The 21154-nt window shown below is 43.1% G+C and overlaps 1 long non-coding RNA gene across 1 annotated transcript in view; it reads left to right on the forward strand.

Annotated features, from left to right (window-relative positions):
- LOC139226765 (uncharacterized) overlaps positions 1-20907 on the forward strand; it is a 243311-nt gene extending 222404 nt beyond the window's left edge. The window contains exon 3 of the long non-coding RNA XR_011587310.1: positions 19376-20907. This is a non-coding gene — a long non-coding RNA (uncharacterized lncRNA). The remainder of the gene's footprint in view (positions 1-19375) is intronic.
- The last annotated feature ends 247 nt before the right edge of the window (positions 20908-21154 follow it).

Below are 21154 nucleotides of genomic sequence, written 5' to 3' on the forward strand. Positions count from 1 at the left end.
CTGGCAAGCAGCTTGTCCTTTTGCAACAGCTCACCGATCGGTAGGGATGGCTCCACTGCAGAGCATAGCTGGTGCTGGTAAGTTCAAGGGAGGGGTGCGGGGCATTGCCGAGGGGATCCCAGGGAAGGCTACAGGGGATCGTGTATTGGGGGAGTCAATTTTTGTGGGGGCCTCCTGGCCTATTTTGTGTTCCAACTCTTTTTGATTGGTCTGCAGTGATCCCTTTAAGGGCTGCTGATTAGTCTGCTCCACGCCATGCGCCAGTGGGCGGAACGTCCACAGTTCATACTCCATCCATTGGTACGTGACATCATAGGATCCTGATTTGCATTGGCTCGTGAGGCTCTTGCCTGTTTCCAATAGGCAGCTGAGCCAGCCTTTTCAAGGCCCTTGCCAAAATGGGAGAGATCTGGATGGGAATGAGGCACTTAAAGCTGCACTGCCATTTTCATCACTCAATCTGCAGTTCCCGCCCTTTGACTGGGAAGAGAGTTGGCCCTGTGGTACATTATGGCAGAGGGACCTGTCTGCCTCTAAGGTTTATGGATCCAATTTTAAGATTTTCCCACTGTTGCAAGATATTTTAAGGTTTATTTTCAAAGACTATTCTATTTGTCTCAGGGCTCCAAGAGAGCAGCACTCGGTTGGGTACCTATAACCCTCTGTGCTTTCCGAGTGTGCCGCTGGACTGTTGGAGGGTCAGTAGGAAGGTGCTCTGCATGTTCCACTGCTCCCCAGTGGCTGCTGTTGGGCTGCAGGAAAAGATGGGTCCAGCTATTGTTTGTGCAATGTATGCACCTGTGAGTATGCTTGCAAGTTTGTAGAGCTGTTGTTGGCCTATGGCCACACTCTCATCTGATCTTGAAAGCTAAGCAAAGTCAGGCCTGGTTAGTACTTGGATGGGAGACTGGAGGCTCTATCCCACCCCTGTATTCAGGGGGCACTTGAACTAATTGTTTATTTTGTTTCACAACTAGAAGAGTTGTCGAGCTATTGACCCCGTCCGGATGGAATTCCTCATCGGAATTCCAAGCCCTGAAACCTCCCCTGGGAACCGGTGCCTCACAACTTGAGCCTCCTCCAGGAAATCCCCTCCTTGCCTTTCAGTTCTGCATAGAGGGGATTCCTGTACGGGCTGCTCTTGCACACTCTCCACTGGAGTGTATCATCACCCCCGGCAACCAAATTTTAATTTGATTCTTGAATATTAAAAGCTTAATTTGATTGATTTTTGTCAGTTTAGTGCCCCTTTAATAAGGGGGCACTTGTATGTTCAACCAAAATAGTTGTAGAGCTGTTGAATTGTGAGTGGCTTAGCCAGTCACGTGATGTTCACAAGGTTCAATAAAACCTCAGCCAGTTGGCTTCGGGGGAATCCACGATGAGGCAAATGGTTGTGAGCCTAGTAGATGAACTGGCAATGTGTAGTGTGATAAACCTTTGCTAATAAACCAACTAGTTCTTAATAGCAAAGATCCCATGGAGCAAATACATGACAGTGGAAGCACAGAATTGGCCAATTTTATGTTGATAGTGGGGCAATGGCAGTTGGCGTCCTGCGCACTTGGTGCCAGCCGTACACTATCATTGTAAAGGTGCCGTTACTTTCTCTCAGGCCTGGATCTCCTGTACCAGGCACCTCTGCACTGTTGAGATAGCAGACAAGCAACCTGCTGCCGGGCATTTGCTGACACTGCTCTGTCACTGGCTTGAGCGTGGGTGGATGAGAGCTGCTGAAAGGTCACGCTATCCAGCCTCCCCACTTTCTGCGGGGAAAGGCCTGGCTCTGTTTTTGACACTTGGCCTGGAACACAGCAAGACAGCTGAGATCAGGGTTACCTGGTGCCAGATTCGGTGGGTGTGGCATTCTGCTGACGGGAATACATTTCATTTCCCGAGGTGATGGCGCAAGTCTCCTCCATTCCACTGTTGCTGACGACCCAGCCCATGAAGCCCAGGTGACTCGGTCCTATTTGTGCTCATACTTGTCACTCGTTGGTTTATCCAGTTTGAAATTGTGGGTGTGAAGGTTTGAAGTTCTTAGTACTATTTAATTAAAGCAGAACATGCTGGAAACACTCAGCAGGTCAGGCAGCATCCATGGAGAGAGTTGACGCTTCAGGTCAACGACCTTCCATCAGTGCTGTTGCCTCACTGGTGGATAGTTCCTGAAACCTCGATTTGTTGGTATCTGCAGTTTGAGATACGTACAGGTTAATGGGAACATTGACTAAGCTGCCATGTGTCCTGTGTGGCTCCATGGTATGTCGTTCAGTTGCCCACAAAGACATTTCTCTTTTAGTATTTCCATATTTGTGCTATTCTCCCATCAGGCTTCAGGATACTTAGTTACATGAGGGAGGGGGGTGCGGGTGATTCAGAAGCATTAGCAGAAAGCACGAGAGACCCAATCACAGAAGCCATGATGCTGCTTCCAAAATCATAGGACTAGAAATCTCACTTTCCGCTGTGAGTTGACCTGTCCACCCTGGAGCAGAGATTCCCACAGCTCATCCTCGAGCCATATGCTAACTTGTTAAATTCCTGAGCTGGAAGTTGTTTTGCTGATCTGCCAAATAATTCTCTTTGGTTTTCGTTTTCCGAGTGCTACGACACCTCTGTGTGGAATGTAGGTATGTGCAGCGATAGAATTTGACATATTCAGCATTGGCGTGTAGGGCTGGTGTTATGACATCAACTGAATTTTTTTTGAGCTCTTCTGCAGAAATAAAATTGCTACCTGATTATCGGCAATACAGTTTGAGCAAACTCCTCTTTTCTTCGACTAAAGACTTACCAGTTGTCTTGGAGGTTATATTGGAGTGCGATATCCTTTATATTATGATCAAATGTAACACTTTTTTTTTTAAGCCTATCTCCGCATTGGAGGTGTCATGGCAGGCAGTGATCGAGAGCCCGCTTCACCTTGTTTGCCTTGGGATTTGGCTGAGATGTTCGAGGTTTATTTTTCTGCCTGATGCAGGGATATCATAAGTAGTCATTCAAGAGGGTCTGACAGCTTAAAATCCCCAAAGTTCAAATACAGCTTCAAACTCACTGTCACCTATTTGCTATTTATGGAGGTCAGGGAATGTAACATACGGAGGCTGCGGAGAGGCGTGAAGAGCATCCAAGGAAGGCTGTGCTGTGCCCGGGGTAACTAGCAAACGGAGACTCTTGAGAGCTCGGGGAGATAGTGTTGGGAGGCGAGTTAGGGTTGTGGAGAGGTGGGAGTAAACAAAACAGGAGTGAGGTTGAATGGTGAGTGACGGAAACAAAGCAGAGAAGCATAGCAGAAAGAACACTGATTCGGTTAGGTGAGTTTCTGTACTGCTGAGTTTAGAGGACAATATTCAGTGTGGAGCCCCAGTGAACAGTAGCAATAATAACTTGTATTTATATAGCGCCTTTAACGTAGTGAAACGTTCCAATGTGCTTCACAGGAGTACTATGTGATAAAAAATTGACACCGAGCTGCATAAGTAGAAATTAGCGCAGGTCAAAGAGATATGTTTTAAGGAGAGTCTTGAAGGAGAAAAGAGAGACAAAGAGGCGGAGAGGTTTATGCAGGGAGTTCCAGAGCTTGGGACCTTGGCAACAGAAAGCATGGTCACCAATGGTTGAGTGATTACAATCAGATGCTCAGGAGGGCAGAATTAGAGGAGCGCAGACATCTCTGGGGTGGGTGGGTGGGTGGGGGTGTGCGGCTGGAGGAGACCTCCGCATCAAATTGCCAAGAAATGGTCTGATATGTTTCCGCTGCTGGACTGGGTGCTCTTGTAGTTAAAGGACAAGTTGATGCTGGAATGAAGTGGCAATATGGATCAGTGTGGCCATACCTATCTGCAATGACCATATGGACTTGCCCAAGACTCTGATCTGTGCTCGCTTACTTGCCAATAAATTTAATTTGAAATTTAGGAAAGTATCAGTCAAGTTCATTCAAAGCACTGGGAAAAGAAAATTAAGACTTGCATTTATATAGCACCTTTCACGACCACTGGACGTCTCAAAGTGCTTTTGGAGTGTAGTCACTATTGCAATGTGGGAAACACGGCATCCAATTTGCAAATAGCAAGCTCCCACAAACGGCAATGTAATAATAACCAGATAATTTTGTTATGTTGATTGCGGGATCAACATTGGCCAATAACTGCCCTGCTCGTCTTCGAAATAGTGCCATGGGATCTTTTATGTCCACCTGAGAGAGCAGACTTGGTTTAACGTCTCATCTGAAAGACAGCACCTCTGACAGTGCAGCACTCCCTCAGCACTGCACTGAATGTCAGCCTAGATTTATGTGCTCAAGTCCCTGGAGTGGGACTTGAACCCACAATCTTCTGACTCAGAGCTATGTGTGCTACCCACTGAGCCACAGTTGACACAGGCAAGGCCAAACATATTTTATATAAGCAAGCTTTTCATGTTAGAATTATACGTACAGGATAATTGTTTAAAGCGCCCTCTCATAATTGAGTGTGTTCTCTGAGTTGCTTGTGCCACTGGTAATAAAATGATGGCAAACAACTTGTGGTTTGTTCTAGAAGACATTTTTGTGAAGGGCATTTATGGAACAAGTTCCAGTAGGGCTGTTAACCTTCTCCACTGTGGGAGAAATTCAAGCTGAGAAGATTACTAGCTAATCACACTTCAAGAAGGCAGAATTCAATTTGCCAGTCCCAAACTCTGAGCATAAGTTGCATTTTGGACGTCTCTCCTGCAGTGTAACGAAGGTGATCATTTCTTCCATTTGTGGACCACGCTCATGTCAGGGGTAATTTTTCTGCAGTGGAAGAAAATCATGCTGGTGGGTGTGCAATTTTGCAATCCAGATTGCTGTGTGTTGGGATTATAAATCATTGCACTGTGTCTGACTGATGGGGACAATATTTTGTTACCAATGATAGTGAAGTTGGTCTTGATGGTACTTGGTGTGTCTACAATGTGCTAGATTGCTAGGCTCTCAACGCTCCCAAGTTATTGTCGAACCTCTTGAGATGGGCCTGGAGCTTGCATTGTCGATACCTGCCAGATGAGTCTGTGTTGCCTCAATATAATTCCGAGATAACTTGATCATCTAACCTATAAGGAATGCACGTGCAAATGGATTATGTTGAGGTTGGATAATTGTAAAATATTTTCTATATTGCTGCGTTGCCTACCACACATTCTGTTCATACCACGGGCTCACTGTGAAGCTCAACACGTTGGCGAGTCAGAACTTTTGTTTTGTTTTGTCAGGTGCTTTCTTTCATGGTTGTGAAGTTGTACTTGATAGGACTGGGTGCTGTGGTGGGACGTGCTGTTACTATGGTGCATGGCTAGGCTCCAAAGAGCCCTACATACCTTCAAGTTCAGTGGATGTTATTGAATCATTTGGCAATGGGTCGGGGCGGGGGTGTGGGGGGGGGAGCGGGGGTGAAGACATTCATGACGACAAATCAACCTCACACTCAGTCTATTGAGAGAGATCAAATAGCAACCATTTCCTGGAGGAAGGGAGTTCTGTTAGCAGACAGGGATATGCAGGAATGTTGCCGAGCTTATAAGATATCCTATTGCTTGGGGTGATTTGGTGTCACCACCCATTTAGTTGTGAATGGGACACTGGCTTTTTTGAGTGGGCTGTCAGAAATTTCTGAAGTGTATACTTGATGTCAAAAAAATCTGGATTTTAAAATAGAAATCATTTTTTCTTACTTTTGTGCTGTATAATGTGGAGGTGTTCTAGTTATTAAGGTTATCAATACAATTCATTTATCAGTAAAGCCATCATGGAAACTTGCCGCTCACCTGCCCTTCTCCTGCCTCCTGTCCAGTTTTGGGCAAGACTAAAGTCGCATGTCTAAGTTGTATTTAGCTCTATGAGTGTATAACACTCTAGTCCTGCAAACACGATTGTATTCTGAAGCTCTTTCTGCTGAATGAAGGAATAACTGATGCAACCCCAAGTGGTGCAACATCCCATCTATTCTATTGAGGGGGGGGGGGTGGTGGTTATAAAAGGTTAAAGACACTCCAGTGCATTGCAGGCCATTAAGTGATGATTTGAAGCAGTAAATTATCATGTTTAGTTTTACTGCACTGTTATCATGTTACTGATGACCAACTAATGTACATTGAATAAATTGCAATCTCTTTTGAATGGTTTTTGAAAGGAGATTTACAACCGCCTCAAAAGGCGCACCGCACCGTTAGTATTTATGGAATGTTTTCCCCAAAAGGTGCAAGAGTCACCACTTCAAAGCGGTATTACTGTATATACTTCCAGTGAACTGGCTATGTTGTAGAAGCGATTTGTTTGTGAACTTTAATTAAATATTAAACAGAACTACGCCCGTTGAAGGGAGTGGCTATTTTATGGATGCCTTGATGAATCTGAGATCGTCTGATCCTTTTCATGAACCAAAACCTGAGGGAAGAAATGCTGACAGGGGTGGTTGTGTTTTATTGGTTTGTCTGGTGAAGGTAAACACACCTTGTTTAGAGTTCTGCTACTTCTGTAAACGGCAGAGCTCTCTACAAGAGTGGAAGGCTTGGGTGGAGATTATCTTTGACCTTCTGTCATCAGACCTTTTGAAATTTCCCGCTTTTGTGTTTATTGAGGTTGTAATGCATGATTAGTTTGTGTCGACTCTATCATACACCAAAGCCTTGATGAATGTGACACCTTATGACATTAGTCAGTTGAAGATATTCCCCCACTCGTGGGATTACTTCATCAGTGCAGAAGGCCTTTATTTTACACACATTGTGATCTCTGTCACAATTAAGGGAACCCAGTCATACACTGCAACCAGCACAGTATGCTTTCGTATCCTAACTCGCACCATGCCCTGCTCACCCATCACCCCTGTGCTCGCCGACCTACATTGGCTACCGGTTAAGCAAAGCCTCAATTTCAAAATTCTCATCCTTATTTTCAGATCCCTCCATGGTCTTGCATTTCCCTATCTCTGTAATCTTCTTCAGCCCCACAACCCCTCCCCCTCCGGAATATCGGCACTCCTCTAATTCTGCCCTCTTCAGCATTCCTGATTATAATCGCTCAACCATTGGTGGCCGTGCCTTCTGCTGCCTAGGCCCCAAGCTCTGGAATTCCCTCCCTGAACCTCTCAACCTCTCTACCTCTCTTTCCTCCTTCAAGACACTACCTCTTTGACAAAGCTTTTGGTCACCTGCTCTAATTTATGTGGCTCCGTGTCAACTTTTGTGTCTTAATACCCTTGTGAAGCACCTTGGTACGTTTTACTACGTTAAAGGCGCTACACAAATACAAGTTGTTGTTGTTTTCTTATTTTAAATCCGTCCTACAGCTACTGCCACAGGCCCTAGACCTATAATCACCAATATTTCAATCCTAGTGTTATATTATGTCCCCGACAGGCACAGGTTGAATTCGGAAGGGCAAATTATAATTTTGCTTCTTCACAGTGGGCATAGTTTGAGAATTGCATTGCACCCAACATTGGCCCGTAATTTGCGATCAGCGGCAAAGCAAAGATATTTGCCGCTGGCCCCGAAGTTAGCTTCCCGCAAAGATCATGCAATCTCTGTGACGAGAAGTTCGGCTTTTCCGACGTGCAGTTGAAATCACTGTAGTTTAGTGGGAATCCCACAGCGCGAGCTGCTGTGACAATAACAATCAATTTATTTTCAAAAAATGTAGAGAATGAAATAAAGATTGGGACGTACACATTAGGTTAGGATAGAGGCTGAAATATCACAAACAAACTTAAAAAAAATGCAAAAGCAAAATACTGCAGATGCTGGAAATCTGAAGTAAACGCAGAAAATTCTGGGAATACTCACGGCAGCATCTGTGGAGAGAGAAACCGAGTTAGCGTTTCAGGTCGATGACCCTTTGTCACAATTGGAAAAAGTTAGAAATGTAACCGGTTTTTAAGCAAGTATGGGATCGGGGAAGTGGGGAGGGCAAGGAAAGAACAAAAGGGAAGGCCTGTGATCGGAATGGAAGGCAGAAGAGATTAAGAGACAAAAGGGATGATGGTGCAAGGCAATCATCCTAGGCAGTCCCTTGGAATCGAGGAAGACTTGCTTCCACTCTTGGCATGAGTTCTTAGGTGGCTGAACAGTCCAATACAAGAACCACAGTCTCTATCACAGGTGGGACAGACGGTGGTTGAAGGGAAGAGTGGGCAGGGAGCCTGGTTTGCCGCATGCTCCTTCTGCCTGCGCTTGATTTCTGCATGCTCTCGGCGACGACATTCTGAGCTCAGCGCCCTCCCGGATGCACTTCCTCCACTTAGGGTGGTCTTTGGCCAGGGACTCCCAGGTGCCGGTGGGGATGTTGCACTTTATCAGGGAGGTTTTTGAGGGTGTCCTTGTAATGTTTCCATTGCCCACCTTTTAAAGGAAATAGTAATGGGGCATGTTAAGAAACAAAAGATGAGTTTAAATAGAGTGTAAAATGGAAATGGCAGAATCATCAACAGCTACCGTGGGGAAGAGAGAGAAAAAAAACGATAAAATAAAATAAGGGCCGAGGTTATGGTCAAAAATTGTTGAACTCGATGTGGAGTCCAAAAATTGCATTTTTAAAAATTAATTTTGAAATCTAATTATTTTTACCTCCATAGAAAATTTCACACACTTGAGAAATTTGTTTTTACTAAACTCCTGTGCTCGCCGTGTTCTATTTCATTCATGTTTTGGTGAAAGTGGGGCCACCACCTACTGTTGTTATCCTAAAGAGAATTGGATTGTTCCTTTCCCTTTAGTAGTTCAAACCTTGCACTGTAAAGGGTGTTTATTTTCTAATGTGACCTTTCAGTTTTGACTCTTTTTCATCCCATTTTGCTTATGTGTCGAGAACACTTGACATAATTACTATTTCTGAGGTGATTTTTGTATCGGTGACAAGATTTGAAAGTCCCGGTGTTATTCCAAGCAAGAAGGAGCACATTGACCTGTCCCAGCCTTTCAGACTGAAAGTAGAGTGAGAATGCTTTGACACTGCAGCCCATGGCCTGAGAGGAGCTGCAGTTTGGGTTCCTTTTTGGCTGCTGTCTGAATACATTCATGCACCGGGCACACACTCATTAGTTAGCATTTGAAATTGTTTCGATTTACACTTCATGCAGTGTCTGTGTTGGATAGACTCTATCGCCTCCCAAGGAATATCTCTCCTGGTGATAAAATCCTAGTAGAAATCTAGAATCCAGGTTCAAGTTGGGCCTTGACTCTGAGGGACCGAAATTCAGGTACCAGAAAGCTGGCGCACCTATGAGTTTTTAGCTGTTACTCAGGGCTGGAACTTTTGGTGCAGTGAGTAATCCATTTTCAGGACTTTGAATTGTTTTCAAAGTCCCTACAGGAAATGGATCAGAAAGGGGGCTGTCCTGAGACTCAAAGCCAGGCTGACTGGCTGAAAATGGGTCGTTTGGGCTGTCCGCCACTGTCAATTGACGTGGTGACGTCACAGCACGTGTGCATCACTACGCTCTTTTTTTCCCCCCCCTCCCCCTCCGTTAAAGGGGAGAGTTGCGATCGTTTTTTAAACTTTGGCCACTAGGGAAGGTTTTGGCCTGGCCAGCGGCCTGGCACCCAAGAGGGGGTGCCAGGCAGCCCGTTGGCAGCCTGGCCGAACCTGGGGCCGGTATTTTGCCAGTCGATCGGCAAGTCAGCCGGCAAAAATTCTTCCATTGTGGCTGCGGCAGTGGGCCCTCCCCTTTAAGGGCAGCCGCGCTGCCGGTCCGCACTCTGTGCGGAGATGGTGCACCGGCAGAAAAACCTGCTGGGGGCACCTCGCGGTGGTGGATCGCTGAATTGAGCTGAAATTTTATTTCAAATTGGCGGTGCATCTACTTGGGCGGGATGTGATCCAGGCCAAAAAAAATCACCAACCTGAATTTCGGTCGGGTTGGCCTGTTGACCCCAAAGCAGCGGCCATTCAATTTTTAGGAATGGCCGCCACAAATGGGCATTAACGGGTCTCTTTGAGACCCTGAATGTGCACTGCAACTTTAAATAAACCTAGCTGTCTGGCCTTCAAATGCCTCTAGTCCACACCCAACGGTTCACTCTTGCTGCCTTCTGAAGTGGCTAAGCAAGCCACTCAGTTATAAAACGATTGCTGCCGATACAGCAAGCAAAGGTTGGCCAGTTAATCTGGCCTTAACAGCATTGTCCACATCTTGAGAACAAATTTGAAAAAAGAAATACTATTTTTGGACTTGGCCAAATTGTTTTCCCTGCGAGGAATATATGGTTTTGAAACATACAAAAATTGATGAAGTTTCTATTCTATCGTTAGAAAGGCATGGTGAATATTTTGGTTGTCACAGTTCATTAATCTCGGAGCATGACCTAAATTGGTATGGAAAACTTAATTAGGGATTTTTGTTTACAACAATGAGGGAATTCCTGGGAAACTAATTTTTAGCAGTCTTTCAGTGATGATGGGTAATCAATTGAGTGTTCACATAATCTCTGGTTCGGTAAAGTGCACACAGATGCATTTATGTGTAGGGCAGATGGATAATTTGGAATAGGCTGGAGATTTTTTCTCTTCGGAAAAACTGAACATTGTGATGCTCTGAAGCAAAAATTAGAGAAGCAATTTGTCCTTTTCATGTAATCACATAGAATCTCTTTTTTGTGTGTGTAACTTATTTTGATTTGTAGGTGGCCTTTCACGAAAGGAGGCCTTTTAATCCGGTGACAACTTTGACTCTCACCTTGGTGCCCGCCATTCAGACAGGTTTAGTCATGTAGCACAGGATTAAAGCAGCCCTTGAACAGCAGAGACATGGTGGGACTTCTCCTCACATGCACAAAAGACCCAAATAAAAGGGGGTTGCGGGGGGGGGGTGGAGGAAGATTAAAAGGAGCAGTTTGGGCTTGCTTGTGTGAATTACTCCCCATATTGCTTTTGTGCCTGTGTCCCAAAACGCAGAAAGGCCTTGCTCGCGTTGCACTGACCTCAGCAGGTAATACATTGTTAAACAGCAAGGCAGAGTGGAAAGTACTTGTTTCAGCACTTTTGGAACTGAAAATTATCTTGAATCTCGGGAAGAATTTGGCCACACTACACAGAAAATTCAGACAACCATCATGGGCAGTTTTCTTCAAAACTACCTGCTTGGCAACAGCACAGAAAAACAAACTTGCTTAAAGGGGCAGTGTTCCACAGGCAACTCCGAGTCCTCTCCCCTTCCACAGCAGAATTGTTGTCTTCCTCAGCTGCTTTTTCCAGAGGTGTTAGAGACTTCAGTGAGGTTGAGGGCAAGAGCCTGCCCATTTCACTCCTGCACTCGCGTGTGCCAAGATTTAAATCTCACTTGCCCACAAATTGGTTTTCTGCACACTGATTTGCGATCAGGCCTTCCAATGTGGCATGCTGTGGGCCTGAGTGCATGATTATAGTTTTCTGTGATCATTAAGGGTGTTTCATATGAGTTGGAGAAATGTTGCATATTACTTGGAAAAAATACACTCTGAACTACATGGGGTTCGTCCAGAATGACAATATTATTAGGTAATACAAAAAAACTACTTTTAATTTGAAAGCTGCATTTACTTTCATCTTTTATTTTAATTTGGTATAACTGACTCACGTTCTGGCTCTTTCAATAAACAAACTTCTGCAACTCATTATTGATTTATTCTCCACTTTCCTGAGAGGGAAAACTGAAAAGGAGAACTCGACTGCTGATTTTGATCAGCAGACAAATGGTTAATTGATCCACAACCCCTCAAGGTTGGGAGTGATGGTCAAGAGTAGTCCATCTCTGGTCCATCCACCGAACCCTTCCAATTGAAAGAGCAAACCCTGAGATGATGATGGTGGCAAACAAAAAAACAAAGGATTTTTTTTAAAAAGCAGCATACAGTACGTCAAAACACATTTATTGTTTTTTGGCAAGTACCTAAAGGTTGTACGAAGGCTATTGAATTTCTTCAAGGATATGTTATGTCGATCGGAGAGTGTTTTTGAATTGAAACCACTGTTGACTCTCAAAAAAAGGAACCTCTTTATAAACATAATTACATATTGCTCAACAGGTGGCTCTGGATTAATTTTCTAATTTACAATGCTGTAGTTGAAGTTCCTATTCAAGATTAGCTCATTAGTAACGTGAGTGTCACCCATTCAATAACCTATATATTCCATAGCCATTTTTTGATTGTAATGAATGAATCAGTTTTTGTGAGCTTTTTTCATTGCAGTTTCCCCCCCCCAGCCCCGAATCCAGGCAGTGGATATAAGGTCATGTAGATCAGTTGTGTGACCCGTGACCTGTGCAGGATATGAGCCTGCATTTGGCACATTGAGCGTGCTGGTTATTATTTAGCCCAGATACCCTGCATGAATGTGGATTCATGAATTGCATCCAATTTAAGTTTCTCAACACTAAAAGCCTTCTCATCCTGCCCAGTTTCCCTGCCCCGCGACTGAACATTTCTATTACTTAGACTGCAGTTTGCGCCTTTGCATCATATGGATTCCATTTGGTAGTTGGTAACTTCTCCTAGACCTTCTTTCCCTGTGGGAACCGTAAACTCCATCTGTTTCTGTCTGCACCCCCCTAAGCTAATGTCCCCTCAGCTTTTGGTGTGGTCTTGCTTGATAAGTTGCAGATTAGGTCCAGATAGTTTTTGGTGTGCAGTTTGTTATTACAGCTTACTAGTTTTCAACTCATTTTGCAGGTGTGCTGTAGCTTGAGTTTTTCAAAGCCGTCAGGGAGATCAACTCCTTATTTGCACGTGCAGCTATTGAAAAATAAACTGTGCGGTTGTTATTCCAGCACCAAGTTGAGGTTATCATGTTGTCAGCTTTCTGGGAGCCAATTTGCAACATCTTTACATTCGGGGAATGCACTGACATTTCAGCAGTTTATGCTATGTACGTTGTTGTATGATCAGTAGTTCCTCAAGGAACTTCTATTCCTGTTGTGACAAATTAAACGGCTGCAATTTAGTAGAAAGTATTGGATCCACTGTTTGTTTTTATGTCGGACACATGTACATTATTTCACAACTGAAAATGTCTTGTTTTGTTTTGGAAATTGCAGCTAGGTCTGACAGCTTTTAAGTGTTGGATTGATAGTCTTCTTGCCAAAGTATTCTGCAATGTATGCTCATTGAAAGTTTGATTTGTATTTTTTTTTTAAATAACGCAAGAATACCCTCTTGAGCAAAGTGCAGTTGTGACTTGTGCTTTGCATGCTGCAGTAAAATCCTATAGGATCAGTTCAAATGTCAAAGCATCGTGTAGGCAGGGTGGGTGGTATCATCATAAACTCGGACACTGGAGAAGATGCAACTTCTTTTTTGAATATGTTGTTCTGTACTGCAGGCAGGATATTCATCCCGTGTAGCCAGCAAACTCTCAGCATGCTGGACTTGGGCTCATATCCTGCATAGGTTAAAGGTCACACAATGGAACTATGTGACCTCATGCCAGTCATCACCTGCACACTGAAGACGAAGCTGCTTATTAAAATATATATTTTTTTCTAATGTTTATTTCAGTGCTGGATAAAGCATATGCAAAATATTAAAGCCTAACTAAAGGAATATGGGATAAATTACATTCTCGGTGAGCTTTATTTTCTGCATTTCTTAACCTCAGGCTGATATCACCGTTCGCCTGAAGGTTTGTTCACAGCATACTAATTCATGGATTGCTTAATGGTGAAACATCTGAGCCAAAAAATTCAGCTTGATTTGCCCCTCTTGAAGCCTCTGTGCCATCAGGAATTTTTTGGCTTGTAAACGCAGTTTGTGTAAACTGATGCAGTTTTGATTTACCTTTTGAAAGCCAAAAATCTGGTTTGCAAAATGTAATTCAGGGGCTACATCGCTGGGGCGAAAACAGCCAGCTGGGTAGTATCCAGGGTGGCAGTAGTTAGATCAAGCTTATCATGACTCTTCTGTTGAAAGTTGTATTGGAAGCATTGGATGATGCAATGGATGGGGAAGCTGTCTTTCCTTCTGGAATTTGGGTCCAGCCCAGGCTAATGGCATAAAAATGACCTCTCCCAAGCTGTAAGGGGCCTAATTGAAATTAGTTATGGAGGTTTCAACTCCGCTGTGTGGGCACCAGTCCACAGCAAAGAAAAACTGCACATAATTTGGCGCCAACTGGAACTCCATTGGATGCTTCACTTGAGCTTTAATGATGGATCATTTGGGAAATGTCTCAACGAAGTAGTTAAGAGTGTTTACGGGTTGAGGTTAAGCCACATTGTCAGGGTACTAGAGGAGCAGATGATGCATTATGCTCAATAGTCTCCTTCTGCTCAGTGTCACTAACCACTCCCCTGTGAATCCGAGCGTATCTTTTCCGGACCAACATTTAGGTAAGTGTCATCAGATCCAGGGCTCAAACAGAATTCTTGCCACTGTACTCCTCTGGTTTGCTGGAATATACCTCCCCTTCAGTCAGTAGGTGATTATATATACTCTATATCATATGGGGCTCCAGCAATAAAGCAACGGACAAATTTACTTAACATTAAACCGGTAATTAAACATCAGTTTAAAAAAAAATAGTAGATTAACGGTGACTGACAGCTTTTTTTATACTCCTTGAATTGTCAAAACAAAAAAGATGCCTATCCGATGCGAGCTCTCAACATCAAATTGAACCTTGAAACATGGGCGTTCACTTCTTTTGCAGTTTAAAAACTACCACAGGTGTGCGATTTTTAACTACCTCGCCTAGTGGTAACCAGGAAAGGGGGAGGGGGGCAGTTAAATGGAGTGGGAGACTGGCCCACTCCTTTCTCCTCCCCAATCGAGCAGTCTGCAATTTACAAGGACACCTGCCCCAAGCCGGCAAGGGTCCGCTTTACATATACAGACCAGGCTCTGATGATGTGATCAGGGCCCGATCTACTATTTTAATCTGAGGCCAACGTTCCCTCTCAGTTGTGCAGGCCGCTCACTGGTTTTTATACGGGGGGGGGGGAACCATTTGAATGGGCCACCCAGCTAGTTAAAACCCAAAAAATAAATGAGGGAACATTGCTTGAGACCTGAGCAGATGAGGGGAGTGATGGCTTCTCTGCTACGCCAAACTTGCTGGGGTCAGAACTGGCATGGTCATTTTTTTTTCATAAAAAAATGCAATTTCTTTTGTTTCCTTTTGGGCCAGGACATCACGAAGACACTTGAGCCTCCCCTGCCCTGGGCTTCTCCCCCCTCCCGACTGTAATTCCTCTCCCGGAGCACTTGCCTTATTCTGGGGACCATTTCCTTGGGTTTCCGGCAGTGGACTCCTGCAGCCTGATTTTAACAGCCAGGCAGCCGCTTGACAGCAACTTCTCGGACGTTTTGGTTGGCAAGCGACGTGTTAATGAAGGCTGTTTGTACATTGTTTGTGGTAATTCACATTTGTTAAAAGTCCAAGGGGGTATGGTAGCATAGTGATTTATGTTATTGGACTAATGATCCAGAGACCAGAGTTCAAATCCCACCACGGCAGCTGGGGAATTTAAATTCAATTAATTAAATAAATCTGGAATAAAAAGCTAGTGTCAGTAATGGTGACTACGAAACTACCGGATTGTTGTAAAATCCCATCTGGTTCATTAATGTCCTTTTAGGGAAGGAAATCTGCCATCCTTACCCGGTCTGGGGTCCCATATATGTTACCCTCCCTATATGTGACTGCAGACCCACAGCAATGTGGGTGACTTTTAACCGTCCTTTGAAATGGCCCAGCGAGACACTCGGTTGTACAAGGCGGCTCACCACCACCTTCTCGAGGGCAATTAGGGATGGACAATACATGCTGGCCTTACCCAGTGGAGCCCACATCCCAGGAACACTTTTTTAAAAAAAACAACAGCATGCACATTTAAGTTATACCTGTACTTTTAAATTGCCTGTGGCATTGTCCAGTCAGTTGATCAGTTCATGTGTTGTTTTAATATATAAGATGGCAGTGGAATTGGACTTCAGAAACATGCTTCACAGAGCTTTAAATTACAGTGATATGGTTGACCTCAAAATTGAATGGGAAATGTTGGTATAGATATTTACCAGAAAAACACAATTTTTGACAACAGGGAATAAAGTTTATGGTCAGGAAGTATGTAACACACACAAAGATTTTTAATCGTGTTTAGATACATGTGTATATATAAATTGTATATAGCTGTTGGAATGAGCAGGCCTGGTTGAATTGACCTTTTCTTCATTTGTGTTTTTATTTAGTTGTCACGTTGGTGGGAAAATAGCGCTATTCCGCTATTCAATGTTTTTTTGAATGTGATAATTCTTCTGAAGAAACAAAATATTGGCTACAAGACCCATAGAGTAATATAATATTAGAGAGCAGCATTCTACGAGTGTAGATAAAAGCAATATCAGGGATCAAAAGGATGAGAAGTGGCTAAAACATCAAGACTTATCAAGATGTATGTTGGGGGAGGGGGGGTTGGGGCAGTTTGTTTCTCTGATAACTGGGTTTTGAATCCCCTGCCACAGGAATGGTTTGTGAACATCTTGAATACTGCATTACCAGACTTTTTGCGGGGTTCAAGTAGTGAGGGGCACAATCCTTTTAATCTAATTGTGAGTGTCCGTGATGTTCAGAAAATAAGCTTTACAAGTGCCTTCCGTCTGTCGGGAACAGCTGCGAAGAAATGAAAATAAGAGGCAAAAAGCGATGGGTCACAATTTGTTTCTGAGGCCATCAGGGCAGAAAAGTAGATGAGTGTATTTGCCCCACATCAATGGCAACAGAGGGCACTTCTTGTCACCCTCTTGTACAGTAATTAGAAGATTTGGAGCGTAGAATGTTATGTGGAACTATTCTACAAGCAGTGGAATTTGTAATACCAGAAAAGTGTGTTTTGTCTTGTTACATTATCTGACATAGGGCCCATATGTAAACTGAAACAGATTGATTGTTCTGATGAGCTTTGCGAGGAGGTCTAACTATCTTGATCTGCCTATGACCCAGAAAGGTTAAAGGGCAGGAGTTCCTGAGAATGTGCCTGAAGGACTGACTCTTCTGGAGAAGTAGCAACAGGAGAAAAAAGGGCAGAATTGTTCTGAAATCAGTTAATGTTTACTGGTGACTTGTTTAGGTGCAAATTACAATTCTTAAAAAGTGGCCAGTTGTTGGTTAGGGTCACAGATGTTTGTTCCATTGAGGGAAAACCTTTTTTTTTAAAGGAGGTTTGCGCACCAAGCGTAAATTTCTTGGGATGCTCGTCCCTCCCCATTAGTCATCATGTAATCTGTGCATCATTCCAATTGAGAACCGCTAACCTGGGTAAGAATTTGCTGATGTATTGTCTGTTGAGTTTGGTTCAAACATGCTGTCAAACAAAAGACATCCCAAACATTTGAAACACCACTAAAAGGAGCACAGCCTAATTTGTACAGTTTGTTTTAAATCAATTTAATTCTGCATTTCTTGTTGGAGGTAAAACATAAGAACATAATAAATAGGAGCAGGAGTAGGCTATTCGGACCCTCGAGCCTGTGCTGCCATTCAGTGAGATCATGGCTGATCTTCTGCCTCAACTCTACTTTCCTGCAATCTCCTCATATCCCTTGATTCCCTTAATATCCAAAAATCTATTGATCTCTGTCTTGAATAGACTCAACGACTGAGCTTCCACAGCCCTCTAGGGTAGAGAATTCCAAATATTCACAACCCTCTGAATGAAGACATTTCTCTTCACCTCAGTCCTAAATGGCCGACCCCTTATTCTGAGACTCTGAGCCCTGGTTCGAGACTCCCCAGCCAGAGGAATCATCCTCCCTGCATCTACCCTGTCAGGCCCTGTAAACAGCATGATCTGTTCCTCAAATGGTTGGAAGTAGAATTGTTGAAACCTATTAAAGTTAAAACCTGTTGAGAAATGACTTGATAGGATGGTTAGAACTTGGGTTGTCCTAGTCTGAACTGTGTGACTCCATGATCACTGGTGATGTGAGAGAGAGAGGTATTAATGCAGTAGCTAAAATTCAGTGGTTTGAATATGCAATGCTATAAGTTCACATCGCCAAATCTATTGCTGCATACTGGAATTACACTTTACGATGGATGGTGCTCATGTGATTTGGAAAATCAGAATAATTCAAAGGTATGATGCAGGTACACATGGGTATTTGTTAAAAAGTATATTTGTGGCACATATGGGCCAGTCTAAAGGCACTGGTCATACTGGTTATATTCCTCCTTTCTCTCCCGCGCCACCCACATTCACCAAGGATTCACCGGTCATACAAAGTCTTTGTTAAGTTGCAATGCATTCAGCACCTGATATATTATAGAGCTGTACATCACAAAATCGACGGCTAGAATTTACAGAAGGGCCCCACTGGTCCCTGTGGAACCACATGCCACTAAGTATCAATGCCTTTGGCAGGGGAGGGGAAAAAAACTGGGGAGAGCAGCTTTTTACTCTGTTGGAATATTTTGCTGATATTTGTTGTGGTTTACTGAAGAATTTGGAGGGCTTTATATTGTAAGTTATATGGTGGCGTGCTCTATATTAAAATTGGAATAAGCACACGGGTTTTGCCCATTTAGTGGTCCAATGAGATACATACATGGCTTGTGCCGTATCATTGCGCACACCTAAATACATCATTTTGGAAGGGCTGTGCTCGGAAAAGTTTGGATAAACATCTTTCGTTTAACTGACAATATATTTAGGCAAATTTATTCTGTCAGTTCCATTAGAAATCAATAAAAGACAGCTGGGGAACTATAGTGTTATTTGCCAAGTAGGTCCATGAAAATGTAATATTGCAGAGAACTCTGTGGTTGGTTTATTTATCAATTTAACCTCCAAGTGTGGTGCTGAACTGCTCAGGCCCAGAACATGCTAAGCTTGATCTCTGGCCTCTGTCGGTTGACAGGGAGGGCACTACAACAGGCCACAGCATCACTGGGTTTGGCAGGGGACAGATCAACTGGGGTTCTTGCTCCTGATCACAATTTCGTGGCCTGTGCTGAGAACTGTGTGTGTGTGTGTGTGTGTGTGTGTGTGTGTGTGTGTATGGGTGCTGGGCGAGGACAGAATCGGGTTTGACTGTGATGGCCCCCACAGTCAAACAGTCCACTGATGCTCTCTCTTGTCAAGGCTCATACATGAAGACAGTCCCCTCGGGTGAGGTACCATAGGACTGCCAGCACTTGTCCAAGAATCTTCCAGCATGAGTCAAAATCTCCAGGACCACAGGGGAGCAAATTGGAAAGGAACAATGTTCCAGATTTGCATGAGGTCTGAAACAATTTTATGAATAATATTTAATATTTTTTTTAGGGGTCTTGCCCAGGTAGGCCAAGAAAAAGCAATGATATTTTTAAAATGTAGACTTTAACTTACAATTTCATAAATGTGACTGACATACATTTTGATCTTTTTTTTTGTATTAGTCCTTCCACGTACTATCACTCCCTACCTGGCCATCAAAAGACCGCTCCTCTCTCACCTCAATATTAGAGCTTTAAGCTGTCAAATGTGACATCGTGGGCAACATCCGCTTATCACTGAAGGCTGAAACTCAATCTCCACTCCAACAAAACCAAACCGGACACCATGACAACGTCAAAATCGAGCGCACCATTTCAACACCACCTCATTTTGGCCTCCATCTGCACAATTTCACAAATGCTTGAGCTTAACTCTGCAATGGACACCATTTCCAATATAGTTCAGAAAATAAGCTGCAAAAAAGCAAAGTTGCTGAGAACATGCGAAGGAATGCCAGATGGACAAAAGCTTGCTCGATGCAAGATTGAATGAGACAGCTTTTGAATGAATTTCAACAGTGCAACATTTTACAATTGTTTCACCTAACTCTCAACACTGAGGTTACCAGGCTATATGAAAATTCTTTATTTGTGTCTGTGTAACTTAACTCCTGAAGTATTTTGTTTTTAAGTAAATGGGAAATATCTATGAGCATAATGGCATTGGATTGTAAACTCTTTCTGATTGTGGAAGCTCCACTTCGAGCTTTGTATCATTGAGATGATCTTTTCATTGACCTTTTATGTTAAGGTTCGAGTGAGAAGTTAAAGTTATGTAATAAAGAGAATTTGTTTTTTTGCATACTATTTTGTGCCTTCTTGTAAAACAAATGTTCTTGTATGCACAAACCTTGTCTCTTTCGTATGAGTGTATGCACTATTTCATTGTGGTCCAATTTCCCATTTAAATTAAGATGAATTTGAAACTCCCTAATTTAGACAGTGGGTTCAATGATAATCTGACCTGTAGTAATGGACTTCTAGTTGTCCTAGAAGACAGCCTACTCTATAATCAATATTTTCATCGACACAAGTTTTGAATCAAACTGTCTCAAAGCACTTTTATACGGAATTGCTTTGTGCAACTCCGTGACCGTTGTTATGTAGAAGACAAATGGATAGCCCCTGAGTGATTGCTTCAAAAAGTAAGGTTAGTTCATTTAAATAGAAGTTTAGGTTCAGGATGTACCTGCCAACTATTTATTCAATTTGTTATGTCTATAAAGGGAAATTAATATTGGACAGCATTTTAGTGAAAGGTTTTACCACATCAGATGAAGGAAGCTTCATTCAGCAACATAAACCTGTGAGTTACTGCCATTAAACTTCAGTTAAAATGGAGGATAGGGGCTACTTGTGACTTCATATTGATAAGTGTAGATAACGATTGCATAGTCTTTCAATTCATATGTTATTTCATCCAAATGGTGCCCCTGACATGATTAGCCAAATACTATAGATAACAAAAAGTTTCAATCACTAAAGAGAGCTAACTTTTTGAGTGTATGAAAACCAAGTAACATTCAATGTAACCTCATGGTTGTACCTACATGTTTTGTTCAACTACAGAAGCAATCTGTTTAATCTTGTATTTAAAACATGTATGCCGACAGAGTAATTTGCTGCATACCTTTCATTTGTATTTAATTTTTACGAATAGCTGTAATAACGTGAAAGAAATACATAACTTTGTGTAATAAACACTATTAAGAAAATCCTCTTTACGGGTTTCCTTCTTGAATGGTAATTTGTCTTATCTTCAAACAGTCAGACTTGAGGATTACATTAGAATGCTACATATTACAGTACCAACACATTATATCTGTGGGTTGAATCCCCTGCCTGTCATGAGGGATCCATCTCCGCCTTGCTGCTGAAGCAAGGAGTCAAGAGGTCAGATGC

This window comes from Pristiophorus japonicus, chromosome 16 (genome assembly GCF_044704955.1).
Source record: "Pristiophorus japonicus isolate sPriJap1 chromosome 16, sPriJap1.hap1, whole genome shotgun sequence".
Classification (NCBI taxonomy): Eukaryota; Metazoa; Chordata; class Chondrichthyes; family Pristiophoridae; genus Pristiophorus; species Pristiophorus japonicus.